This window comes from Manihot esculenta, chromosome 18 (assembly GCF_001659605.2).
Source record: "Manihot esculenta cultivar AM560-2 chromosome 18, M.esculenta_v8, whole genome shotgun sequence".
NCBI lineage: Eukaryota > Viridiplantae > Streptophyta > Magnoliopsida > Malpighiales > Euphorbiaceae > Manihot > Manihot esculenta.
In genome coordinates this window covers 28,926,995-28,952,625 of record NC_035178.2, presented here as the reverse complement: position 1 = coordinate 28,952,625, position 25,631 = coordinate 28,926,995, and positions in this window count along the sequence as shown.

The window sequence follows — 25,631 nt, the reverse complement described above, 5'->3', positions numbered from 1 at the left end:
GTTGTGTATAGATTACAGACAACTAAATAAGGTGACAATTAAAAATAAATATCCTTTGCCCCGAATAGATGACTTGTTTGATCAACTAAAAGGAGCAAGTGTCTTTTCTAAAATCGATTTGAGATCGGGTTACCATCAGTTGAAGATAACAGAAACAGATGTCTCTAAAACTGCTTTTAGAACTCGATATGGACAATATGAATTTCTTGTTATGCCTTTTGGGTTGACTAATGCTCCTGCAGCTTTTCATGGATATGATGAACCGCATCTTGCATCCCTACCTGGATCAGTTTGTAGTAGTGTTCATAGATGATATATTAATATACTTAAAGACTAAGGAAGAACATGATCAACATTTGAGGATAGTATTATAGACTCTGAGAGAGAAACAACTTTATGCCAAGCTTAGTAAATGTGAGTTTTGGCTAAATGATATATCCTTTCTTGGACATGTTGTGTCAGCTGAAGGAATCAGAGTAGACCCTAAAAAGATAGAAGCTATCCTTGAGTGGAAACCACCTAAGAATATAGCAGAGATTAGGAGTTTTATGGGTTTGGTTAGATATTATAGGCAATTTGTAAAGGGATTTTCAATCATTGCTGCCCCATTGACTAAATTGTTGCATAAGAATGTTAAACATGACTGTGATGACAAATGTCATAAGAGTTTTGAAAAGCTTAAAAATATGCTTACAGAGGCACCTATCCTTACACAGCCAGAATCGGGTAAAGATTTTGTGATCTACAGTGATGCCTCACATAATGGACTGGGTTGTGTACTCATGCAGGAGAGGAAGGTAGTTGCTTATGCTTCAAGACAATTAAAGCCGCACGAGAAGAACTATCCTACCTATGATTTAGAGTTAGCAGCCATAGTCTTTGCATTAAAGATATGGAGGCATTACTTGTATGGAGAAAAATGTTATATCTACACAGATCATAAAAGTTTAAAATATTTACCCACACAAAAGGAGCTTAACTTGAGACAGAGAAGATGGTTAGAGTTGCTTAAGGATTATGACTGCATTATTGACTATCATCCAGGTAAGGCCAATCTGGTAGCAGAAAATCCTTTGCTGCTCTAAGAGCCTTGAATGCTCGTCTATCTTTAGCTAATGATGGGGCTATCATAGCAGAACTACAGCTTAGACCCAATCTACTCCAACAAGTTCATGAAGTAGAGAAAGAGGATACTGAAATAGCTTTATGGATAAGGCAAGTCCAAGAGGGGAAAAAGCAGAAACATGTGGTTCGGGATGATGGCTATTTGTATTATGAAGGTAGAATATGTGTACCTAATGTTGATGACCTGAGGAAGAGCATTCTGGTGGAAGCACACAGTAGTTCATATGCTATGCATCCTGGTAGCACTAAAATGTATCAAGATTTAAAATTGCATTATTGGTGGCCAAGTATGAAGAAAGATATAGTTGAATTTGTGGCTAAATGTCTGACTTGTCAACAGGTGAAAGCTGAGCATCAAGTTCCATCTGGTCTTTTACACCCTATTTCCATATCAGAATGGAAGTGGGATAGGATCACTATGGATTTTTTTGTGGGATTTCCATTGACACCAAGGAAAAGAGATGCCATATGGGTAATTGTAGATAGATTGACTAAATCAGCACATTTCTTACCAGTGAGAACCGATTACTCATTGGAGAAATATGCAGAACTATACATCAATGAAATAGTTCGGTTACATGGAGTACCTCTTTCTATTATTTTAGATAGGGACCCGAGGTTCACATCTAGATTTTGGGAGAAATTACATGAAGCACTGGGTACTAAGTTGAACTTTAGTACAGCTTTTCATCCTCAAACAGATGGGCAATCTGAAAGGGTAATTCAAACACTGGAAGATATGCTTAGAAGTTGTGTCATTGAATTCGAAGGGAGCTGGGAGAGATACCTTCCATTGGTTGAATTTGCATACAACAACAGTTATCAAGCAAGTATCAAAATGGCACCTTATGAAGCATTGTATGGAAGGGAATGTAGAACTCCATTGTGCTGGACAGAACTCAGTGAGGCTAAATTGATAGGTACAGACTTGGTGAGGAAAACAGAAGAGAAAGTGAAAACTATCAAGGAAAGGTTGAAAGCAGCGTTAGATAGACAGAAGTCTTATGCAGATTTGAAGAGAAAAGATATAGCATATGAAGTTGGAGATAAAGTGTTTCTTAAAGTCTCTCCATGGAAAAGGGTGCTTAGATTTGGCAAAAAGGGAAAATTAAATCCTAGGTTTATTGGTCCATATGAGATAATTGAACGTGTGGGTCCGGTAGCCTACAGGTTAGCATTACCCCTAGAATTAGATAAGATACATAATGTCTTCCATGTATCCATGCTGAGAAGATACAGATCTGATCCTTCTCATGTCATTTCTTTTGAGACAATTGATATTCAACCTAATTTGACTTATGAGGAGGAACCTGTGAAGATTTTAGCACGAGAAATAAAGGAGTTGAGGAATAAGAAGATTCCATTAGTGAAGGTTCTTTGGAGAAACCACAAAACAGAGGAAGCTACATGGGAAAGTGAGAAATTAATGAGGCAACAACACCCCCAGCTATTCATGATAGGTAAATTTCGCGGACGAAATTCTTTCTAAAAGGAGGGGAGAATTGTCACATTCCAAAACCTACAGATAGAAATAGAGCAACCATTAGCTTTAAATTGTACCATTCCAAAGTTAGAGTAATTAGCTTCAGGGGAGGTGCTAGCTTAACCTCGAGCTAATTAGGGGAGGTGCTAGCTTATCCATAGCCATTTGACACAAAATTCGCCTATAGGTAGAGCACTAAAAGTTGTGTTTAGAGGTGCAACTTGCATTTCATATAGAGTTATACATCCAAAGACATAGTTAAAATAAGAACGACTAGTAATAGTATGTTAATATCTTTAAGGTGTAATAACTGAATCATAGAAAACCCAAATAAGAAAACAGACATATCTTAAACTAAAGCATTTAATGTGATAAGCAGGTCGGATTCAAGTTGTTATTGGGAGGTGCTTAGGGGTTCCCCGACATGCTAGCTTGAGGTGCTTATTAAAATCGACATGCTTGCTTAAATGAAATGAACTTCTAAATGTTAAAAATGTAAGTTTAGTAGGTCAATCTATGAATATGGAAAGTTTAAAAACTAAATTGAAACATGTGAAAAAGTTTACTAGGTGAAAGTGTGAATATGGAAAGTTTAAAAGTAAAATTTCAAGTTTGGCCTCCACCTTTTTCTACATTTTCACCTAAACCTACCGTGTGTCACCTAGCCATCCATGAAACCATGACTAGGCATGAAAGGAAAATTTGTCTTCCATTTGGTCCATCATTGTCGTACCTACACCAAAAAGAAAGAGAAAATCATTTTGCTTTCTTATCTTTCATCTCCACCATATTTCTCCAAAAAGACAAAGTCTTCATCCATGCAAAATCTGTTCCTAGGTGTAATAACCAGCAAAGAAACCATAGAGAAGAAAGGAAGAAGGAGAGAAGTTTAGGTGCTTAAGTGGTAAGTGATAGAAATTGAAAACTAGGTTAAGTAAACATGTTCTTTCATGTTTTCAATTAATTATATGTTTTTAAATGAATTAAAACTCCTATTTTTCTTATTCTGTGTAAAGAACAAACTCAAAAAGAGGAAGGTGCATCAAAGGGAAAAGGCAAGGAAAAAGAGTAACTAAGGTGTACCTAAAATTTTTGGAAAGAATTGTGTAAAAGGTTTGGTGATTGTATGAACTTCTGTTTTTCCTTTGATTTTCTCATGAATATGTAAAATTAGGGATTGGTTTTGTTTGTTGGAAATGCTCTTTTGATTGTATGGATATGTAATATGAATGTTGAAATGATGATTGGAAGGTTTAAAGCATATAGATATAACATGGGAGCCAAAAACATAAAACTGGCAAAATAGGTTCCAACAAGACAGTCTATGTTGGAAGACTTATAACTTATTGTGTAGTCATTGAAATTAAGCCTAACATATACCAAATGAAAGTTAAGACAAAAAGCTAAAATTTTCCTGAAGTGACCAAGTTCAGAATCTGTAGTTAATTGCATGTAAATTGCTAGTGAACCTAAATTGATCACAGGGAATTGTGCATCCAGAACAGTCAGTATCACTTAGACTATAACCAATGATTTACTCAATGAAATGAATTAAGACTAGTGCTAAATAAACCCTGGGAAGTATACCTAAAACTTTGTACAAGAAAGTTAAGCTTGAATCTATATGCAAATGTATGCATATGATATGTTTTGTTAAATTCAAAACAGATACCCAAACTGTACTGGTTAGAACCTGATTGAGCAGCTTGCACATAAAGATTCATAACTTAAGTTAGAAAGGTCAGAATTAGATGCAATTTATCTTGTTAGAAAGCTAAGACATAAATATACAAAGTTCATGAGAAATGTGAGTCTAATTATGTCCAAAAGATGCTTAAAGATGTGATACAATCTTTGTAGTGATTGGAAGGTTTAAAGCATATAGATACAACATGGGAGCCAAAAACATAAAAATTGTAAAATAGGTTCTAACAGGACAGTCTGTGTTGGAAGCCTCATAACTTATTGTGTAATCATTGAAATTAAGCCTAACATATACCAAATAAAAGTTAAGATAAAAAACTAAAACTTTCCTGGAGTGACCAAATTCAGAATCTATAGTTAATTATATGTAAATTGCTAGTGAACCTAAACTGGTCATAGGGGATTGTGCATCCAAAACAGTCAGTATCACTTAGACCATAACCAATGATTTACTTAATGAAATGAATTAAGACAAGTGCCAAATGAACCCTGGGAGGTATACCTAAACTTTGTACAAGAAAGTTAAGCTTGAATCTGTATGAAAATGTATGTATATGATATGTTTTTTTAGATTAAAAACAGATACCCAAACTATACTGGTTAGAACCTGATTGAGCAGCTTGCACAGAAAGATTCATAACTTAAGTTAGGAAGGTCAGAATTAGATGCAAATTATCTTGTTAGAAAGCTAAGACATAAATATACAAAGTTCATGAGAAAGGTGAGTCTAATTATGTCCACAAGATGCTTAAAAATATAATACAATCTCAGGCAGAAACAAACCTAAATGTAAAGGTTAACCTAAAAGGGATTGACATGCTTGTTTTCCGGCCAAATTACGCACATGCTAGCTTGACATGCCTACTTTATGCACGTGCTAGCTTAATAGACTAAAACTTTACACACATGTTCTTGATGAAATAGTAATATGTTTATGACTGAATAATATGCTCATGAGTGAATATGGTCTAATACACACATATGTATGCTCTTAAGGACTCTTTTTATTGATGTGCTTGCTTATTGATAGAGCATAAATTAGTCCATTTTATCTTGATATTATTGATGATTATTTACATCATTTCTGCTTAATTTAGTGCTTTTGATATTATTTTGTAGAAAATGGTGTAAAAGGACATTTTGGATAAAATACCCTTAAATAAGGAAAGTGGCAAAGAAGGAAAGAACATTCAGCCAATGCAATTTGAAATTCAAATTTCAAATTTCCAAGTAGCATTTTTCTTATTCAAGAAGCCAAGTCTCAAGTTGCTATAAATGAAGAGCTAAATAAGGAAAGCATTTTGAAATTCAAATCTTCAAGATTCATATTCAAATTTTGAATTTCAAAATCCAGCTTATTAAGGAAGCTAAATCCAGAGATCACATGCTTGCCACCTCATGCCTGTTGAACATGTAAATATGCATTCTTGACCCTAGTAAACTTCAGTGGGAGTCACAGATAGCATAAGGGTATGGCATGCCATATACAGTTTAGCAGTATTGTGCCTTAATGGGCTACATGATATGATATTTTTCACACATTACGTGTCATACAATTTTCCGACTTTATAGCCTTACACGCACAGTATTCGGCTCCCAGGCCATACAGTTTGGCACTTTGTGCTATACAGATACAGTTTTCCCTTATCTAGCTAGTTGATCCTACGAAGAGTTTATAGGGGCTAAGATTTAATTATATGACTTGTTAATGCTTTGCTAGCATGCACACAAGATGGTTATTAAAATATGAATGACCTTACTGTTATAAAATTTCATGACCTGATTTGTCCACTTTTCACCCACTGATACATAAAATTTTCACTTGCTTTTTATAAAATGATTTCATTATATCTGTCATGAGTATTCCTATTATACTTGACTGAATATATATTGTTATTCATCCACTGGGCATAAACTCAGCGCATTGAACTTTCCATACGCAGGTATTAGATAGAGGAAGCAACAAATAGGATGTCTGCTTCTGCATCAGCACAGAGACATCATCATAACCAGTTATTCACAAGATTTGTATAGAGGTTGTTTATGTTTGACATGTACATTAGTAGTCTACCAAGAGTCTGTAAATGAGTGTTGAAAATAGTACGAATATAAATAAATGTGTTTACTATTTTAAGTTATTATGTTCTATTTATGGATTTACTAATGTGAAATGAGCAAATATTGAGATTGTATGACTATTTTTCATAGGGATAATTGGTAATAAACAAGGGAGACTCTTGCAGTTTCACCATTTAAAATAATTTGGTGAATTAACATGTATTTAAACAAACTAAATAACAATTTATAATGTAAAAGCTAACTTAAGTCCACATATGTAATTGCATATAGTATAGGTTGTGGCATCCTTTACGAAGTTATTGTATAGATGGGTAAGGGGTGCTACACACAGGTCATCATCCTGCAGAAAAAAAAATGAAACTTGACATGGTAAAGTTAAAACACAAAAACTCACAAAAAATTATCTCAACAACTAAAAATCTCATAATGTTTTAGAAATCCCACAGCCTTAAATATCAAGAGCTCTAATACCGCTATTGAAATTTAAAAATTATTAATTAGGATAAAAATCAAGGAGTTTTATAAATTATTTTCTTACCATAATTCTTCAAATTACAAGCACTATTTATAGATAAATCTCGAAAAAAATCAAAACATTACAATAAATGTATTAGAAAACCAAAATTTCCATGTAAAATTAAAAGAGTTGATAAATACTAACAAATGACCTCATTAATACAATACTTATTGTCTAAATAGACTTTTGGACTTCTTAGGATAGGATAAACTCGACTATTCATTTTTAACAATTTTCTAAAAAAAACGTTTTATCAACTTCAACAAGATTATATATTAGTCAAAAATTGTTTTGGATATATAAGAAAGTTGAGAAATTTAGCCAAACTAGTTATTTTTATGGGTTGATTTGATTATTTGGAAAAGTTGATGAGTTGTTTGAATGAAATGAAAATTTGGGATAAAGAATCGAAGTTGAAAAAAATCTTTAAGGGAGCTTATAAATGTTTTCTTTTCCTTTTAAGCATATGTAATCCTTGTACTAAGATGAGTTGAGATCATGGTGTTGTCAAATTGAAATACAAAAGAAATTATAATTTGTTACCATATTTGGCTGAAATTTAAACTTAGATTTTCTACGTAGTTATTTGCTTACTTTTGGATCTTGAAATGCCTAAAACTTCATATTTAGGAGCTTTTAGATGTTTGAATTTGATAGTAAGAGAATGCATAATTCATTCTATTAGAGATATAAAACGATTGTGGTGGTTATAATTAAAAATAAAATTGTCTATATGGTGATTTAGTTTGTAGGTTGGCTGAGATTTTTGCTTTACATACTTAAGGGATTTCTTTTCCTTTGGGTTGGAAGAATTAAACTCACTAATTAAAGGGTCTTAATTTATAAGTTAATATGGTAAAGTAAATTAATTGCAAGTTAAATATTAAATAAATATTTGGCCTAAATGACAAAGTTTATGTATGAATATTGCACACACATAAGTTCTCCATAACTTGTTAGGATCTTATATTCCTATAACACTACTATGGGATCCATATATTTTCTTCACCCAATGAAGAGTGGAGAAAAGGAGTCACCACCCTAATGAGAGCAGGGAAAAGATGAAGGAAGTATTGCCCCACTCACTTCTAAGTAGAGGATCACTATCCTTCACAATCTATGATTCAATGGTCTAGGTTCAGAAAGTGGGTACAAGAGAGAGAAGGTGTTAGATAATCTTCTCGCCTGAATTTACTTGAGAGCGAGTACCAGCCCCTATATCGATTCATATATTTAGTCTTAGTGTATTTAATAGGAAATGTTTTCAAGCAAATGCAAGTAGTTTATTTCACATGCATTTACAAATCACTTTTTACTCATGCTTCCTTTAGCCTAACATGGAAAATATCTACTTTAATTAAGGTGAGGTAGGACATAGATATCACAGGCTATTTTAGATGTACCTACTCCACACTAGTTTTACTTTTACTCAAATTTTCTATTAATTTAGATTTCGAATAATAACTCGGTCTCTTCATGAACTTTTTAGCATATTGTCTTAGCTATTATTTGGTTCATATTGGACCTTATTTGGACAATTACACATCAAGATACAAGTTAAACGTTACAAGCTGCTCATCTAGGACTTTAATCTACCAAGTTAAGTTTCAGACATTTATGCCTATTAAACAATTTTAGTCCTTTCAATAATTATTCTAGCACTTAAATAATATTTATACACATTTAAAATAACATAATCATAGGAAATTCGTGAAAATTAAAAAATCAAGCAAACACCAACTTGTAGCAAAATTCTCCTCCTTTATACTCCTACTCTTTAATTACCTCATTTCCTTTTGAATTAACTTCACCTCTGTCAATATATGTTTTAGAAAAAGACATCATAACTTGAAATGTAAAGCTTTACAATTTAAATTTATGTATGAACTAATGAAAGGATGATGTTTTCTAGCCTTTTCTTCCACTATCTTTGATTTTCAAGCTTTGGGAACATGGAACCCTAATCTTTTCTTCTTCAAATCTTTCAATTTATGGATGATTTTCTTGCTTTTGGCCTAAGGATGAACTTTAGTTGAGTAGAGGATTTGATTTGGATTGACCTATTAAAGTCATACTTTTAGCCTTTAGAAGTCCACTTCATGTAAGTAAGCACGTTAGTTTTAATAAGCACCTTAAGCTGGCACATTGAGAAACCCCTAAACACCTCTTGAAAGTGACTTTTCTCTAACTTGTTGATCAGATTGTCTGCTTTATTTTTAGATATGTCCATTTTTTATTTGAGTTTTCTATGATTCAATTATTAGGACTTAAAGACATTAAAATATTATTACAAGTAATTTTTACTTTAGCTATATCTCAACATATTTAACTCCATATTCAATGCAATATAGACCTTTAAGCATAACTTTTGACGCTCCATCTATAGGTTTATTGTATATCAAGTAGCTCGAGATGAGGTAGCACCTCCTCTTAGTAGCTCAGAGTAAACTAGCACCTCCCCTGATGTCACTTTGGGTTTCAAGATATGACAAGAATCTATAGCAACTTATCAAAGGATTGCAACCATACTATTTCATAATATGATCCATAAGGAGATAGAAATAAATGTGGATAATATGGTTGCCAAGTCAACTACTCGGGAAGATCACTTTAAAGCTTTAGAGAAGTTCCTACAGTGAGTGGTGAAGTACAAGTTCAGCCTAAATCTAAACAAATGTGTCTTTGAGGTTACCTCAAGCAAGCTATTGGGTAATCAGTTTAGTCAAAAGGGAAAAGATGAAGATCCTGACAAGGTTAAAGCCATAGTGGAAATGCCAACTCTATACACTAAAAAGGAAGTTTGAGGTTTCCTTAGGAAACTTCAGTACATTAAAAGGTTTATGGCTAGACTCATAAATATTTGCTAGCTGACATTTAAGGTGTAAATGAAAAATTAGACAATTGAGTGCAATAAGGAGTGCCAATGAAGCCTTCAAAAAGATCAAACAGTGCCTTACAAATTCAGTAGTGTTAGCACTGCTTATTTTTGGTACACCATTAAACATGTATCTATCGGTTGAAGAGATGGCATTGGAGGCAATGCTTGGCCATAGGTAGAGCATGTGAAAAGAGTTGTGTACTACATTAGCAAGAAGTTGTTGCCCTATGGGCAATAGGCCCAGTCCCACAAGGCCTATAAGTCATAAGTGGCCTCTAGCAAGACATTATGACTACCCAACTAATATGAGGATCAAGAGTCCGATAAAGCCTAATAAATAGAATATGAATTAATCCCTTTGTCACACGATATCTAGTTTGAACATAAGTCATGGTCAATGTCAAACTTATAATGTTCAAACTTATGATTTCTCGATCTCTAAGTAGACTGATAAATTCAAATGATATTGATCACACTATCAATTCATTTGAGCACGACCATGCATTTCTCAGTCTCACTTATCGAGGCGCCCAGAAGATATTTCTCTCAAAGAGAGGGACAAATCCTATCTTGATTGTTCATTATCCTCTATATAATTTCTATCATGCTCAATCATAACTTTTATGATTGTCCAATTAAAGACAACGTTTGGTTATGTTAAAACATAACAGTCTTTATGTTGGAAACTATGACAATCTCAAGTCAAAGGATTAAGACATAACTACTTTGAGATTCACTTATGACAATGACCCATGTAGTGATCTCAATGCGGGTCCATCCAATACTTTGTTCTCTGACAAGTATCTATGATTATTGAATTATATCAACATATACATAATCATCTCATGATTATCAATCAATAATCATACTAGCTATATTTTATTATTATCAACATAATAATAAGTAACCAGGGATGATAATCATTATTATGTAACATGCAAACTAATAATAATGATAAAACCTCTTTTATTAATAACCAAACGACATACCAAAAAGGTCCAAGTTAATAGCCTAGGGCAAATATAATAACAAGGTCCACATCGCCCTTTTTCAGTTTTTTACTCCCTTTGAGACCCTACACATTTGTACAAATGTGAGAACCACATTCGGTATCCAATACCCATGAAGTAGAAATAGATAAATTAATATCTATATAATAAATACTTGAAGTCATAGTCTCACTACTCTTCTTCTTCTTGCACTCATCCAAAAAGAGTTTGCAATTTCTCTTCCAATGCCCTGGTTCCTTGCAATGCAAGCAAATTCCTTCCTTAGAAACTATTTCCTTAGGAACTTTTACCTTGGCCTGCCATTTAAGCTTGCCTCGTCCCTTAGGCCCATTACCACCTTTAGACTTGGGCTTCCCCTTATTTTTCATGGGCTTACCCTTATTGACATTCAAAATTTGGGTAGGCCTTTTCTTGACATTTACCTAAGCTATCTTTAGCATCCCATGCAGCTCAGAAATGGATTTCTCCATGTTGTTCATGTTATAGTTCATGACAAACTGAGAAAAATTGCCAGGTAAAGAATGCAGGATCAAATCCGTGGAGAGTTCTAAACTCAAAGGATAGCCAAGCCTAGCAAGGTGATCAATGTAGCCTTTCATTTTCAAAACATGAGCACTAACTGATTCACCTTCAGCCATTTTGCAATTATGCAATGCAATGGTAGTTTCATACCTATCCTGCCTTGCTTGCTATTGGAAAGCTTGTTTGAGATGAACACTCATCTCATAAGCCTCAAGGTGCTCCAGATCCTTCTGAAGTTCTGGGCATAGTTGCCAACATAAGACATCCAATGTCATTAGAATCATCCATATGCTTCTTATGCTTATTCTTAACAGCATTAGTAGCATCAACAAGAGGTGGTTCAGGGATAACTTCATCAAGTACATAGGACTTTTGCTTGAGAATAATTCTCAAGTTTCTAAACCAGTCAACAAAATTAGTCCCATTTTCTTTCAGTTTATCCTTCTCAAGGATGGATCGTAGTGACAAAGTAGAATTATTATTAGCAGCCATAATGATCTACAAAATATGCAAATATAATCAATTTAGTAAATTAATATTGAGGTGATAATGATCTCCCACTAAAATACAACCCTCAAAAAGAATTATTACAATAATAATATTTTAGTGGGCTAAGATCCATATTTCACCTAATTCCAAGTCAGCTTTGGCATGACGCTTAGAATTAAGTTATTTAGGTAGGTAACTCCTTACCAATTACATCTAATGTAACTCTTAGATTATAAGGTGTTGACATCATATGTCAAATGTGTAGAAAAATAATATTTGTTATATATCACAATAGAGATTACAACCTATTTATATATGAGAGACGGTATCTAAACAGGAAGGAAAATCAATTCTATGATTATACAATCCCTAAGATTAAGTAACTAACCCATCTATCAATATTTACTTCCTATATTAACATATTTACTTCGTATAACATATAACACTCCCCCTCAAGTTGAAGCATAAATGTTAATCATGCCCAACTTGTTACATATATAATCAACTCGAGTTCCATTTAGAGCTTTAGTAAAGATATCTCCTAATTGTTCTCCAGTTCGGATATGTCCTGTTGATATTATCTTTTGTTGGACCTTTTCACGAACAAAATGACAATCAATCTCGATGTGTTTAGTCCTCTCATGAAATACTGGATTGGAGGCAATGTGGATAGCTACTTGATTATCACACCACAACTTAACAGGCACCAAATTTGTGAACCCAACTTCTTTTAATAATTGATGTACCCATAAGACTTCACAAACGGCTTGTGCCATGGCTCGATATTCAGATTCAGCACTAGAACGGGAGACCACATTTTGCTTCTTACTTTTCCATGAGACAAAGTTACCTCCCACAAAAACACAATACCTAGTAGTTGACCTCCTATCAACCTTCGAGCCTGCCCAATCAGCATTAGAAAAGCATTCAATATTTGAGTGCCCATGGTTGCCATAGAATAGCCCTCGCCCTGGGGCCCTTTTAAGGTAACAAAGAATCTGTCCCAAAGCATCCCACTAAGCAACAGTAGGAGAGGACATAAACTGACTTACCACACTCACTGAATATGCAATATCAGGACGAGTCACCATCAAATAATTCAACTTGCCAACTAATCTTCTATACCTTTCAGGATCTGCAAATGGCTCACTGTCTTTTGTGGTAAGTTGAAGGTTAGGGGTCATTGGGGCACTACAAGGCTTAGCACCCAATTTTCCTGTTTCTGCTAACAAATCAAGAACATATTTTCTTTGAGACAAGAAAATGCCTTTCTTACACCGCATAACTTCGATTCCTAAGAAATATTTCAATGAACCCAAATCCTTTGTATGAAACTGTGTTTTAAGAAATTCTTTTAGGGATGTGATACCAGCAATATCACTTCCTGTGATAACGATATCATCCACATATACTACAAGCAGAATTACTCTACTATCAGAATTTCTATAAAACACTGAGTGATCACACTTACTCATTTTCATTCCAAACTGTTGGACCACCTCACTAAACCTGCCAAACCATGCCCGAGGACTCTGTTTCAAGCCATAAAGGGATTTTCGAAGTCTACAAACCTTACCTGACTCCCCCTAAGCAACAAAACCAGGTGGTTGCTCAATATAAACCTCCTCCTGAAGATCACCATGAAGAAAAGCATTTTTAATATCCAGTTGATGCAAAGGCCAATCATGTGTAGCTGCCAAGGAAATAAACAATCAAATAGATGTGAGCTTGGCAACTGGGGAAAATGTATCAGAATAGTCAACTCCATAAGTTTGTGCATAACCTTTGGCCACTAAACAGTCCTTGAGGCGAGCAACAGATCCATCAGGATTTACTTTTACTGCAAACACCCATTTGCACCCAATAGCCCGCTTTTCTAGAGGCAAGGACATCAACTCCTAAGTACCATTAGTGTTAAGGGCCATCATTTCCTCTTCCATTGCAGCACGCCAACCAGGATGGGACAAAGCCTCAATAACAATTTTGAAAACTGAAATAGAATCTAAAGCAGTGGCAAAATAACGAGAAGAAGAGGATAATTGATCATAAGAGACACAAGCTGAAATAGGATAAGTGCAAGTACGTTTACCTTTGCGAAGAGCAATGGACAAATCCAAATCAGACAGTGAAGGATCAGTGGGAGCAAGATCTATCAACGAAGAAGTAGGTAGAGGAGCGGAGTCAGAGTCCTCTAAGCGTCTGGAATACACATGAAAGATGGGAGGGCGACCTGGCACATGAGCGAAAGGTGTAGGAGTAGTCTGAGGAGATATAGAGCGAACAGTGTATAACAAAAGGTCATCTTCCTCACCTTGGGTGTTATAAACAGAGGATGGTGGAAAAAACGGAGTGGACTCAAAGAATGTTACGTCTGCAGATACAAGATACCGATTTAGATCAGGAGAAAAACAACGATACCTTTTTTGACGTGGAGAGTAGCCAAGGAAGACACATTTGAGTGATTTGGGATCCAATTTAGTAACATGTGGATGAACATCACGAACAAAACAAGTACACCCAAAGATACGTGGCTCAATAGAAAACAAAGATTTAGTGGGAAACAACATATTATAAGGGATATCACCATGAAGGATGGAAGAAGGCATGCGATTAATCAAAAAACAAGCAGTGGATACAGCATCAGCCCAAAAACATTTACGTACTTTCATTTGGAATAAGAGGGCTCTGGCTACTTCAAGAAGATGTCAATTTTTTCTTTCGGCAACTCCATTTTGTGAAGGAGTATCAACATAAGAGGACTGATGAAGAATCCCTTTTTGTAGCAAATAAGATTGAAATTCCCCAAAGAGATACTCTTTAGCATTATCACTTTGCAATATACGAATGGGAACATTGAATTGGGTTTGGATTTCAGCATAAAACGCACAAAAGATAGAAAATAATTATGAACGACTCTTCATTAAAAATAACAAGTAGTACGAGAGAAGTCATAAACAAAAGTAACAAAGTACTTAAAGCCAGACTTAGACACAGTAGGACAAGGACCCCAAACATCTGAATGTACTAACTCAAAGGGGGACGAAGCCCGTTTATTGACTCGAGATACTGAAGTCAAATGATGATGTTTGGCAAATTGACAAGACTCACAATCTAAAACAGACAAAGAATGAAACTGTGGATATAACTTCTTCAAAGTTGAGAGAGAAGGATGCCCCAAACGACAATAAATATCAAAGGTGTTAAACGCGTGGAACATGCAAGTGATCTAGGTAGTTGCTGATCCAAGACGTAGAGACCCTCTGACTCACGCCCTCTACCAATAATCTGCTTCATCGAAAGATCCTGAAAAATACAGTGATCAGGAAAGAATGAGACACAACAATTCAATGCACGAGTGAGTTTACTAACAGAAAGCAAATTAAATGTGAATTTAGGGAGACATAACACAGAAGATATAGAAAGAGGAGGGGTTAAGTTGACATGACCAGAACCCATGACAAAAGATTTAGTACCATCAGCAAGAGTAACATAAGAAGTCGATGCGATTGGACAAAAGAGTAGAATTACCTAACATATGATCGGTAGCACCAGAATCAATAACCCATTTGGAGGATGAAGACACAAGACATGCAGTAGAGTTACCTGACTCGGCAATTGCAGTGATAGAGGAGGAATTAGAGGATTTCAGAGATGCCTGGTATTGGGTGAATTGTGTATACTCATCTTCAGATATCAAAATCCCATGATCTGAAGGGGCCTCAACTGCCATATGTGCCATTTGTGTACGCTGATTCTTATTCTGTAGTTTTTGACATGTCTTCTTAGTATGTCCTGGTTCGCGACAGTAATAATAAATGATTCCGCCTGAGTCAGAAGTAGAACCTGTTTTCCCAGAATGCTGAGATCTTTTACCACCATGAAAACCTTCCTTTTGCCCACCTCTATTATTCTGTCTGTCACTGTCATTGCGGCTAACAAGGGCACTAGTGGGGTGTGAAGGAATTGGAGATTCTGTACGCAATACCCTAGTGAACACATCATGTAACGATGATATTTCAGAGTCAGAAAGAATCTGAGATTTAGCTATCTCAAACTCTGGAGGGAGACCTGCAAGAAAGCTCATAACAGCCATTTGCTCTCGTTGAGCTTGTTGAGTTTTCACATCTGTACTAAAGGGCATCAATATATTAAGTTCTTCATAAACTCTTTTAAAATCCATAAAATAGGATGTCAAAGTTCTATCATTTTTCTGGACTCGGTAAAACGCCTTACACACATCATAAATATGGAAAATATTCCCTTTGCCAGAATACATAAATTCCAAATACTCCATTAATTCTTTAACAAATTCATAGTGATTAATAAGACTAATCACCTCACTATAAATAGAATTTCGAATCTGCAGAAACAAACGAGCATCATCCCTCATCCAATCTCTACGAGTTTCATCAGTTGGAGGATCCTTGGTAAGATGATCATCCATTGCAATACTTCGTAAATAAATACGGATAGTCTTACTCCAATCTAAAAAATTAGATCCATTTAATTTGTGTTCCGTAATTTTAGTCATCACAGGAATCACATCAGTTACGGTGGTTTTAACTTCAGCCATCAGAACTACCAAAATAGCAAAGGATCGGAAGAACACTACCCATGAACAGTACCGATGAACAGTGCCAATGAACAGTACCTGTGAACAGTGCCGATGAACAGTGCCAATGAATAGTGCGATGAACAGTACCAAATAAAAGACCTCCACCCAACACCCGAACGGCAAACAAACCTCAGATCTGACAAGGGGTCGGTGTGGCGACTCCAGCGATGGTGAGATCCAAATGTTACCCTTTATGGATAACCCAAATGAACGGAGCCCTAAGTCTCCAAACAAAAATTTTAAAACTTGACGAGAGAGAAAAGAAAAAAAATCTCTACGAGAGTGGCTCTGATACCATATAGAAAAATAATATTTGTTGTATATCACGATAGAGATTACAACCTATTTATACATGAGAGACATTATCTAAACAGGAAGGAAAATCAAGCCTATGATTATACAATCCCTAAGATTAAGTAACTAACCCATCTATCAATATTTACTTCCTATATTAACATATTTACTTCCTATAACCTATAACAAAATGCATGTTATACCCCATCTAATGCCTTAGACCCAAAACTGTTTTGATAGCCTAATTAAGCCCAACTAAAATTAAATAAATGAGTAACTATTACTCATCCTATCTTACTAAGATAACCTAAGCACTTTGCTTTGGCAAAACCTGCATTTTGGTGATCTTAGTCTTGATAGGCATTTAATACATAGGTGGCATTAAGCTTAAAATTTTAGAGTGAGGGTTTAACTTTCAATTTTAATTATGTTGTCTTGCATTTATATGTCATAGCATCCTATATGCATACATATATATAAACTATCATGCATAGTATCACATACTAATATATGACAGAATATGTAAACGTGACATAGCATGGCCAAAATCTAAAATGACCTTCACAAGCCAATATGAAGATCATAAGAGGCAACCTAGATGTAATCCTATTACATCAGTTGCAATGAAACATGTCTTTTTATCTTAAGCTTGCTTGTCCACACCATGGAATCTACTCGTCATTGGAAGCAACTCCACCATCACCATGGAAGCACGAGTCTTGACTCCTCCATCTTGTGGATCTCCATTTACAAAATTTTAAAAAAAAACCTATACTATTACATTAAAATAAATGACACGCAGGTTGTATTTAAAAATTACATCCCATAACAATCAATCTCACAGGTTTAATAAGGCCATGCTATGCACCATGCCAAGACACCACATAATCACAACATATTTCATACAAACATGTTATAAACTTATTATCTTAAAGTTTATTTTGTTGCGGGAACAATATCTAAGGCGTTATGCACACGGCGGTCCCACTAGCCGGTTAGCGAGCGAGGGTCCTGCTGCCCGGTCAGCGGGCGGGGTGGTCGAGGGCTAGCGCCCCTCGAAGCAAAACAGAACCATTAATTGCATTAACAGATTAATACTAAATTCCCTTATCCTACATATCAGTCAGATTGATTTTACTGATCTTATCAGTATTTCTTTGATCATATCAAACAATCCTGACTATAAAGAAAACGATACCATCATTTATTAATCATATTAATAAACAACAGTAACGCATATGTGTGTGTATACTTTGTGAAAACGATTTTCACATAAAGCCTATAGATAACATGGATTCATATCACATATAAATCTATCGTTTTTGACATCATATGTAAAACGAACTATACGGTTTAATTACCATGCCATTCTAGCAAACTTATATCACATATAACACATCAAACATGGCATATTCGACTTAAACGAAGAGCACAGATTGGCTTTGATACCACTGTTAGGAAATCCAGAGATTTACTGCAACCCAAACACGCAGCGGAAAAATAAAAAATCTATGTTTTCCTTCCCGGGATCCGTGTGCTTCGTTTATTTTAAAAAGAAGGATACGAGACAAACCTATTAGACTCGACGAGAAGATACTTCTGTGGATTGATGGTGCTGCTTTTTCAATGAACACCCTCTATGGTATCCACACGAACGTCTTCTATCCTTCTAGAGTGCTAACTCTCTCAAGATGGATAAACTATGTGCTCCTGATCTGCAACTCAAAAATGAATTCTCAAAATCTTACTTCCACTTCGCAGAAGCGGTTTTTATTCGTTTTTAGTCTTTTATTTTCCCACAACTCTTTTCGTGAAAGAGTTGTGTTCATAACCCACTATAACGATCTCACAGATACTCAAATATCTTATGTGATAGAGTTGTGTTCATAACAAACTATCACAATCTCGCAGATACTCAAATATCTTATGTGATAGAGTCCTTTATCTGTAACAGTTATAGACAGACTGCAGATCCTTTTAAATATTATTATCTTATAATAATAAATAATTAATATTAATAATAATAACACTTTATTATTATTAATTATATTAATGGGTTTCGGATTTTTAGCCCATTAATATGTCATAGCACATCAACAACGTCTTTTTATGTGTGACCCAATAGGCTCACATTAATTGGCAATAGGCCTAGTCTCACAAGGCCCATAAATCATAAGCGGCCTCTAGCAAGACATTATGACTACCCAATTAATATGAAGATCAATAGTCCGATAAATCCTAATAAATAGAACATGTATTAATCCCTTTGTCACACGATATCTAGTTTTAACATTAGTCATGGTCAATGTCAAACTTATAATGTTCAAACTTATGATTTCTCGATCTCTAAGTAGACTGATAAATTCAAATGATATTGATCACACTATCAATTCATTTGAGCACGGCCATGCATTTCTCAGTCTCACTTATCGAGGGGCCTAGAAGATATCTCTTTCAAAAAGAGGAACAAATTCTATCTTGATTGGTCAATATCCTCTACATAATTTCTATCATACTCAATCATAACCTTTATGATTGTCCGATTAAAGACAATGTTTGGTTATGTCAAAACATAACAGTCCTTATGTTGGAAACTATGATAATCTCAAGTCAAAGGATTAAGACATAACTACTTTGAGATTCACTTATGACAATAACCCATGTAGTGATCTCAGTATGGGTCCATCCAATATTTTATTCTCTAACAAGTATCTATGATTATTGAATCATATCAACAGGTACATAATCATTTTATGATTATCAATTAATAACCATACTAGTTATATTTTATTATTATCAACATAATAATAAGTAACAAGGGATGTTAATCATTATTATGTAACATGCAAACAAATAATAATGATAATAAGAACCTCTTTTATTAATAACCAAAATGACATACAAAAAAGTCCAAGATAATGGCTTAGGGCAAATACACTAACATAAACAACTCCCTAAGAAACCCCTAAAAATATACCAAAACATATATTTAAAGCAAGCAAAAAGAGGCTGGGCAGGGGACTTTCGACAGCAAGTTCGGCGGCCAAAGGTCCCTTACAGATCTGAAAGTCAAGCACTTTCGGGGGCAGGTTCGGCGGCCTAAACCTCTTCACAGATCCGAAAGTCAATAACTTTTGGGGGCAAGTTCGGCGGCCTAAACCCCTTCACAGATCCAAAAGTCAATACTTTGGGGGCAATTTAGGCGGCCAAAAGGCTGCCTCTACCTGCAGGTTCGACGGCTGAACCTTGCTTGGGCGGCCGAACATGGGTTCTCCAGAAGGCAGAACCTGATTTCGCCTTATGCACACAGCCACCAAAAGCTTCGTTTCTCACACACACATTTAAAAAAAAAAAAATAACCATACATACTCAATACGCATAAGGGGCATCTACGGCTTGCCTAATCCCCATCATGCAACAACAACAACACAAGAGGAAGCATTCATCATCAACCCTAACCCAAACCCTAACACTTCAGATTTAACAATTTGCATGCATCAATAACCCTTAACCCCTTTAAAACTTGCTGAAACTTCTAGAAAACAGAAGAAAAGCAAAGATTTAAAATTACCTCCTGGAGACACAAAGGTGACAACAATCTAAACTTGGGGGATGAGGAAAATTAATCTCCATAAGTCTCCAAAGTTTAAAACTTTAGATTCAAACTCAAATCTTTAAAAACAAAGGAAAACTCATGAATTATCTAAGAGATTTGAAGGAATTTCGACAAGAACATCAAAGGGCATGAACTTACCTCTGCCCGAAAATGGAGAGGAAGCTCTCTCATTTTCGGGCTGGAGGAATCACCTTCGGCGGCCGAACTTGAAGTATCGACGGCCGAACTTGGAGATTCCTCTAAACTCTATTCTCTTTTATTTCCTTAACACAATTCTAAAAAACTTTTCAAATTCATTTTATGAAAATCTTAATTTACCCTTCTAAGAGATTCCAGCATCGAGATTCCAGATTCCAACGGGGATTCCGTCGGAAAGTTGGAATTCCGACGTTGGAGTTTAGCCGGGTATTACATTCTTCCCCAGTTAAGAATATTCGTCCTCAAATATTCAACATAGCAAACAAGCAAGACATACACATTAAGAACACTCATGAAAACATAAAACACTTACTCGAAAAGAGATAGGGGTACTGCTTAAGCATCGACTCTCGAGTCTCCCAGGTGCACTCTTTCATATTGTGGTGATTCCAAAGAACTTTCACCATCACAATTTCCTTGTTCCTCAGCTTTCTGATCTGCGTATCTATGATCCGAACTGGCTGCTCGACATAGGTGAGATCTCCTAGGATCTCCACATCAAGTTCACTAAGAACCTTGCCCGGATCTAACACGAATGTCCATAACATAGAAACATGGAAAACCGGATGGATCCTTTCCATAGAAGTAGGTAAATCTAACTTGTAAGATACAGTCCCAACCTTTTGCAAGATTTTGAAAGGCCCGATATACCTTGGAGCTAGTTTACCTTTCTTCTCAAAATGAATCACCCCCTTCATAGGAGACACCTTAAGCAATACCATATCTCCCTCCGGGAAAACCACTTGCTTTCTGCTAATGTTTGCATAGCTCTTCTGCCTACTCACTGCTATTTTGATTCTCTCTCTGATAATAGGCACTACCCTGCTGGTGGTCTCTACTAATTCTGGCCCTGCTAAAGCCCTTTCTCCCACTTCTTCCCAACAGACAGGTGACCTGCACTTCCTCCCATATAGAGCTTCATAAGGAGCCATCCCAATGCTAGCATGGTAACTGTTATTGTAGGCAAACTCTACCAATGGTAAATGTTGCCTCTAAGAACCATCAAAGTCTAGCACACACATCCTTAGCATGACTTCTATAGTTTGGATGGTCCTCTCCAAATGTCTGTCAGTCTGTGGATGGAAAGTAGTGCTAAAGTCTAGCCTTGTGCCCATGGCATTTTGCAGATTCCGTCAAAACCTGGACGTAAACTGGGGTCCCCTATCTGACACTATAGAAACTAGAGCCCCATAAAGCCTAATAATTTCTTCGACGTATATCTGCGCCAGTTTTTCCACATAGTAACCGCTCCTGACAGGAATGAAGTGAGCAGATTTGGTAAATCTGTCCACTATTACCCATATAGAGTCATGTCTGTTGAACGTTGCTGGTAACCCTACCACAAAATCCATCGCCACGTTTTCCCATTTCCACTCTGGAATCGGTAGTGGGTTGAGCATCCCAGCTAGCTTCTGGTGTTCTAACCTCACCCTTTGACATACCTCACAAGCGGACACAAACTGCGCCACTTTCCTCTTCATAGATGGCCACTAACACACTATCTTCAGATCTTGATACATTTTGGTAGCTCCAGGATGGACACTGTACCTAGCATTATGAGCCTCTCTCATAATATCTCCTTTCAAGCTTATGTCATCTGGTACACATAATCTATTCCCGTAATAGAGAATCCCTTTGTTGTCAAACTTAAAACCACCATTCTTGCCTTTCTAAACAACTCTCGCTATTTTCACCAACTCGAGGTCCTCGTGTTGTTTCTGTGCCACTTGCTCCAGAAACACGGGTGTCACCTTCATTTGTGCTACTAATGCACCTGTACCAGACAACTCCAACTGCATGCCTTCGCTAACAAGCCTATAGAATTCTTTCACTAATGGTCTTCTTTCCATTACGATGTGGGATAGACTGCCAAGTGATTTCCGGCTAACAGCATCTACCACCACATTTGCTTTACCCGGATGATACTGGATTTTGCAATCATAATCGCTAAGCAGTTCTACCCATCTCCTCTGCCTCAAGTTTAACTCTTTCTGACTCAAGGTGTATTGCAAACTCTTATGATCTGTAAAAATCTCACATTTTACCCCATACAAGTAATGCCTCCACATCTTGAGTGCAAAGATCACAGCTGCCATCTCTAGATGGTGCGTAGGATAATTTAACTCATTCTTCTTCAACTGTCTAGAAGCGTAAGCAATTACCCTTTTATTCTGCACCAACACACAACCTAGTCCCACTCGAGATGCATCATAAAACACTATGAAATCCTCATTACTCGTAGGCAGAGCCAACACTGGTGCTGACGTCAGTCTTCTCTTAAGCTCTTCGAAACTTTCCTCACAGTGATCTGACCAGACAAACTTCTGATTCTTCTTGGTCAACCTGGTCATAGGAGCAGCTATTTTGGAGAAATCCTGTACGAATCTCCAATAGTAACCTGCCAAACCCAAAAAGCTTTTGATGTCTGTCACTGTAGTGGGTCTGGACCAGTTAGCTACAACTTCTACTTTCTTAGGGTCCACCTCGATTCCTTTCTCTGACTCTATATGCCCCAAGAAAGAGATACTCCTTAACCAGAACTCACATTTAGAGAACTTGGCATACAAGCCGTGTTCTCTTAAGATCTACAACACTCTCCTCAGATGATGGGCATGCTCCTCTGCGTTTCTGGAATACACCAAGATATCATCAATGAAAACAATAACAAAGTGATTTAGAAACTGACTAAAAACTCTATTCATGAGATTCATAAATACTGCAGGGGTATTGGTTAGCCCGAACGACATCACTAGGAACTCATAATGCCCATATCTGGTCCTGAAAGCTATCTTAGGTACATCTTCCTCTCTAACTCTCAACTGATAATACCCAGATCTCAAATCTATCTTGGAAAAACAACCAGGTCCTGCTAGCTGGTCAAACAGATCATCGATCCTGGGTAACGGATACTTATTCTAGGTAGTGACTTTGTTCAACTGCCTGTAGTCATACAAAGTCTTAGGGATCCATCCTTCTTTTTCATGAATAAAACCGGAGCACCCCAAGGTGAGGTACTAGGTCGGATGAAACCCTTATCTACCAATTCTTGCAACTGCTCCTTTAGCTCTCTCAACTCGGCAGGTGCCATCCTGTAGGGAGGAATAGAGATGGGTCTGGTTCCTGGGATTACTTCAATTTCAAACTCTATTTCCCTAGCAGATGGTAAACTTAGTAGCTAGTCTAGGAAAACGTCAAGAAACTCTCTGACCACAGGCACTGAAGCTGGTTCCCTAACCTGACCATTAAACTCTCTGACATGAGCAAGAAACCCCTGACAACCCCTCCTAAGCAACCTATGAGCCTGCACGACAGATATCACACCTCTAGGCATATCGATCTTGTCTCCTCGGAAGACGACCTCTAATCCATCTTGTTCTCTGAACCTAACTACCTTGTCTCTGCAGTCCAAGGTAGCACCATGAGTAGAGAGCCAATCCATCCCTAGAATGATGTCAAAATCAGTCAAATCTACAACCCTAAGGTCGGCTGGAAGGCACTTATCCTCAACTATAACTGGGATGAATTGGCAGACTGTCTCTGCCACAGATGGATCAGACTTGGGCCCACTGACCCAAAGAGGACACTCTAGCCTGGAAGCTATCAAACCCAAATTGTCTACGGCTCTCGGAGAAACAAAAGAATGAGAGGCACCAGGGTCCATAAGAGCATACACATCAGAACACCCAATAGTAAGTTTACCTGACACCACTGTATTTGATGTGTTGGCCTCCTGTTGTGTCATGGTGAAGATCCGTGCTGGAGCTAAACGAACTTCCCCTTGGGAACCTACTGAAGAAGAGGGTGTCCCTCTCCCTCGACCTCGCCATCTGCCCTGAGATGTGGCTAAAGCTGCTGGCTGAGCCACGCTGCTAGAAGCCATCTGTTGGGACTGTGTCATCCTAGTTGCATTGGGACACTCACGTGCCATGTGCCCCTCTTGTCCACATCTGTAACAAGCTGTAATACCAAACCGATAAAGCCCTTTATGCGGCTTACCACACCTCACACATCCAGAGCTGTCTGAACCAGAGCTTGAACCATTACCCATTCTTAGACCAGACTTCAACCTGTTCCAAAACTTGTTCTTCTTTGTCTTTTTAGTGGATCTATTCCACTTTTTACTTCCCGTGGCTACCGCACTCAGAGAAGAGAGATCAAATCTTCCTGTACTCAAGGTTTTAGGACCCGAGGACTATGCACCTATTGCTTTACTGTTCCCTGAATGATGGCAATAGCCTCCATTTTTTTGGCTGCATCCGCTATAGTGTAGAAACTCTCTCTCTGCTATTAAGATCAAGGAGGAATACCTAGAGTGGAGTCTCATGGTATACCTTCTAGCCTTCTTCTAGTTAGTGTCATAAGCCTGACCCACAAACTGAAGCAATTCTAGAAATTTATCTGTATATTCATCCACACTTATATCTTCCGTCTGCCTCAACTGCTCAAACTCTATTACCTTCAATTCACTCAAACTGTCTGGAAAGGCCCATCCTGCAAACTCATTTGCAAACTATTCTCAGGATAAGCCGTTCAGTTTTGGGTCCACATAATTCTTGAATCAGTCCTTTGCCTTCTTGCACTTTAGAGTGAATCCCGCCATCTGAATGGCTATGCTGTCACTGGCCCCTAACTCATCGGCTATCATCTTCACTGCTTTGATGTATTCAAACGGGTCATCCCCCTCTTTATACTTTGGAGCATCCAACTTCAGGTAATCTGTCATTTTGACTTTGCTCCCTGCTGATGGGTTAGATTTGGGTGGTTGAGCTTCAGGAATTATTAGCTCTGCTGAGGGAGGAGGTGGTGCAGCACTCCCTAGATTAGGGTTTGCTGGATTCTGGTAATAAAATGGAGGTGAAAACATAGTGTAAGGTGGATATGGTGGGTAGTAGGGAGGATAGGGCATATGTGAGGGGTACGGGTAATAGCTAGAGTAATCTGATTTGCCTCCCATTGAATACCCGGGTCTCTGTGGGTAAGGTTGGTATAGAGGTGGATCAGCAAATCCCGAGCCCTGGGCACCTCCTTCAGATTCTCCCATACACTCTCCTCCAAAACTCACCCCCAAACTTCCATCTCTCCTTTGATCATCTCCTACTAT